Source organism: Schistocerca americana, chromosome 5 (assembly GCF_021461395.2).
Source record: "Schistocerca americana isolate TAMUIC-IGC-003095 chromosome 5, iqSchAmer2.1, whole genome shotgun sequence".
Lineage (NCBI taxonomy): Eukaryota > Metazoa > Arthropoda > Insecta > Orthoptera > Acrididae > Schistocerca > Schistocerca americana.
The window spans coordinates 256,852,140-256,856,599 of NC_060123.1; positions in this window are offsets into that span (position 1 = coordinate 256,852,140).

A 4,460-nucleotide genomic window follows, 5' to 3' on the forward strand; every position below is an offset into this window, starting at 1 on the left:
CCAATTAAAAAAGCGAGAACCACGACTATCGACACACCCTGTTGTGACCTACAGCCGGATAGGCGAAAGCTGTTTCGAATAGAAACCATGTCGCTCGACCAGAACCCAGATCGCTCGACGCGACTGTAGGTTTTAGTCGCTACTTCTTATTCATCCAGGCGTACTTTGGGCTAGTTAGCGACTTTCGCATTAGGACAACCAAGAACCAAAGGAAAAAATTATGTGGATCTTCTTACAACTACGTTGTTAACATCAGACAGGGCTTTATTAGTATATGGAGATGATAATTATAATAAAGAAATATGCTTGTAGGTTTCTTCTGATGTATCTTTGAAGTTGTTGTTATCGACTCCTTAGAGACTCACCCAGCGTTCGTCTTCTCGATCATTTGTGGTCAAGGTGAGAGACGAAGTACTAGCTATTGTGAATAGATTACTTCCCATCAACTAATTCATGGAATTCCGAGAAATTATAACAGGTAAGATACGGCTGTCTCATATGTCCGAACTGCAGTATTTCAACTTTTATTTTTCCCTCCATTGACTGAAACTACAATTACAGTGCTGTAGAAAAGCATGTATCAATGCGAAGAACTTCTTGTGCTATGGTAAATGTGAAAAATGAAGTTATTACTGACCGTGACGAAAGTAGATGACTGGTTTTACCTCATTATTTATAATAGAGGAAATACATCAGCTTGTTAAATCGTTTTCTTTAAACTTCGTTTTTTGCTAGCCCATAACTTCGGCCCTGTGAGCATTTCCATTTCTGTTTGCTGTAAAAAACATTAGGGGCATAAGTGAGTTGATAGCATGTGGATATTACTGTACCTCCTTGCTTGTTATGCTATCCGACAAAAATGAACAGCATAAGGAGCTGGCGAGGGATCTCGCGAATTCTGTGCCAGCATGGCCGGCCGGAGTGGTCGAACGGTTCTAGGCGCTACAATCTGGAACCGCGCGACTGCTACGGTCGCAGGTTCGAATCCTGTCTCGTGCTTGAATGTGTGTTATGTCCTTAGGTTAGTTAGGTTTAAGTAGTTCTAAGTTCTAGGGGACTGATGACCTCAGCAGATAAGTCCCATAGTGCTCAGAGACATTTGAAACATTTTTGTCCCAGCATGTATATGTACAGGGTGTTTCCGTAAGAGCGTGCAAAGATTTAACAGGAGTCACAGGATGCTCTACTGAACAATTTGAGGTATGGAGCCTGGGGTGGGTGAAGCCAGCCTAAAAAGATATGAAAGTAAACTTCTTTATCTCTTCGTCCGGCATTACTGTTTACCAGCTAATATACACCTAACATGCGTACAAATACTGTGCCTACATGCTGGTAATCCTTCGTATGAGCTCAAATTTCTCTGATTTTTCCTGTCGTGGTCGATTCGCGAGATACTGTCGTGGTCTTCAGTCCAAAGACTGATTTGAGGTAGCTCTTCACACTACTCTACCTTCTAGAAGCCTGTTGATTCCCCAATAAGGGGTTCCATTTGAACCTGCTTACTGTATTCTTTTCTTGATCTCACACTACAATTTTTATCTAGGATAGTAACCTCCAATACTAAATTGACGTTTCTTTGACGACTCCGAATGTGCCCCTTATTATAGTCAAATTGTACCACAAATTTATTTTCTCCACATATCAAATCACCTTCTCCTCATTAGTTATTCGATCTACTCATCTAATTTTCAGCAGTCTTCTGTAGCACCACATTCCAAAATCTTCTATTCTCTTGCTGCCCTTAACTGCGTATCGCCCATGTTTCACCTCCGTACTATGTTACACTCCAGAGAAATAGCTTCAGAAAATACTTTTTAACACTTACAGTTATATTCGCTGTCACCGAGTTAGATGGCACAGAATTTACACACTGGGCTCTCATTCTTGAGGACTACGGTTCAAATCCCTTTCAGGCCACCAAAAATTTAGGTTCTTCGTGATTTCTCTAAATCGCCCTAGGCAAATGCCGGGTTGGTTACTTTGAAAAGGGCACGGCCGATTCCCTTCCCTATCCTTCAGGAATTCCAGCTTGTGCTTTATCTCTAATGACCAAGCTGTCGCCGGGACGTTAAAGTCTGACATTCTGTCCGTATAGTTGACGTCAGTAAATTTCTGTTCTTCAGAAACCCTTTACCCTGTCACTGCCAATCTAAGCCTTATATTCTCACTACTGCTCAAATAACAAAGCTGAACTACGACTTTTAGTAAAGCTTTCGTAGGTGACTTTCTAAAGCTTTTAGATAATTTGAAAAAAAAAAACATATTTCTGCCATCAGCTATACAATTTTGTGTTGCCTATGGGTTTAGATTATTACAGTCACCTTCACAGAAGAAAAGCAGTATACGAAAATGGATCAAAGATACATTTTCGTCATATATGAGTCAATCAAATGCAGACATACATAGCTGTTATAATAGTCTGTCTGCAATGTGGGTTATATTAGGACAGACTACTATGGCACATATATGTCCTGCATTTGATTGGCTCATATATGATGAAAATTTATGTTTTACCCATTGACGTACACTATTGTACTGTTGTTCTCCTGTGAAGATTATTAGAATAATCGAAACCGGTAGAGAATAAACATACAATTGTAAAGCTGCTAACACAAATGCCTGTCTCTTCTCCGAATACAGTTTGCTCTTGCAATTTTTAAAGTGTATGGCTTTCAGGATTCGGTCGATGTGACAAGGGCTGAAATTCGCCTGAAGACATCGACAGAATATAACTGCAGTGCTGTAGAATTTGGTAGTGTATAATAGTCGTGAAATTTAAAAGAGGTCAGGGATGTTAAGTGCACAATGAGCTAAAGGAGCAACCATCAATTTGTAGCTTTAACAAGTAGCTTCAGCAGTCGTTACAGGTGTTACTAGTGGAGCTCAAAGTTACCAACAACAAGGCGATTTTTTGTTTTCGGTTAGTTATATTAACGCATTTCAAACCGTTGACAGTAAATTAGGCAGATGTGCCTTGTGCCTTATGACAAAGAAGAATGAAATATTGGTTGAAATGTCTCAACTGTTGGATAGCAGCCACAAGAAATTACCAATAATGGGAATTTCGTGACTCACCCTCCAACAGTGAAAGCAAACTTTTCTTCGGAGAGTGAACTTTTTGGTATACAGCGCACAAGTCTCAGACTTTCTGACGGATCTGGTTAATACAAATTTATATTTAGGAGCAGTGTAGCTCAAACCACTGTCGGGTCAACCTTTCTTAAGTTATCCGTGGTCTTCGAACATCTCTTAAGGAGAATTTGTGGATGTTCCTTAATGGACGCCCATGGTCGAATGCTTCCCATTCATCCATCATTTCGAAACTGTTCTCGTCTCTAATGATAGTTTACTTGGCGTAGCGCTACTCTGAAATTAACTTTCTTTTTCGTTTTTATACTCATTTACAGCATGTTGGATGGCAGCGGGCAGCAACTTGCTATGGGTCAACGAAATTACGAAACGTCGAAGCTGCACAGAAGTTAGTTTTTATTTAAATAGAGATCAGTTTCACCCATAGTCCATTATCAAGCCATAATGTGTGTACGCCGATCGCATAGCTTGTGTGAGTAGGTAAGTGCAAGGGGCTGGACCATCGTATGCAGCTAGTACCTTGCACTTTGTCACTCATACAAGCCGTGAGACCAACGTACACATATCATGATAGCACTTATATGGATGGCTTGATAATTGACTAAGGCCTGAAACTGGTCGCTATTTAAATAAAAACAAACTTCTGTGCAGCTTTCACGATTTCATAATTTCATTGATTCATTTTTCGTTTGTTTTTAAGGTAAAACAGTTTAATTGGTATGAACACTACAGTGATTTATTAGGTGTGGTTCTATTGGATACGCCCTACCGTTGCTCTCCTGCTAAAGCTTACTTACCAGTCAGTTATAGGGGAAACTATAGTTAGACAGAGCTTCAGAACCAGAGCCAAACTTGGCAGTTTTCGCGTACACAACGTATTAGCAAGAGTTGAGATAAGCGATAAGCAACGGAAAAAGAACCAAATTCCAGCTGATCAATCATCGATGCAATCAAACAAATATACTTGTAGGAACTTTTACTAAATCTCAGAGATGTAGTTATCAAAGGATTAATCTAAGAAATACAGGAGAAAATTCGTGAAATAATTAAAGTTAATGGAATATAAATGAAAACTTAAGAGTTCGGTGATGAAATGTTAATACGTTCATAGAAGGCAAGGGAACTGGAAGGATAGTTGAATGGAACGATTACTCTCTTCAAAACGTATAAAAATTGATAAAAATTGAAGTAGCGTCATGAGTGTATCGTATACAAGTCAGGTGATCCTTGGGGAAATTCTATTAGAACATGTGAACCTGAAATTAGTAGACTAGTTTTGATATTTGTACAGCAATATAAAAGAAGATGGCAGAAGTAAAAATGATATTAAGTGCAGAAGATAATAGCAATAAAACTTTTGTTACAGAGAG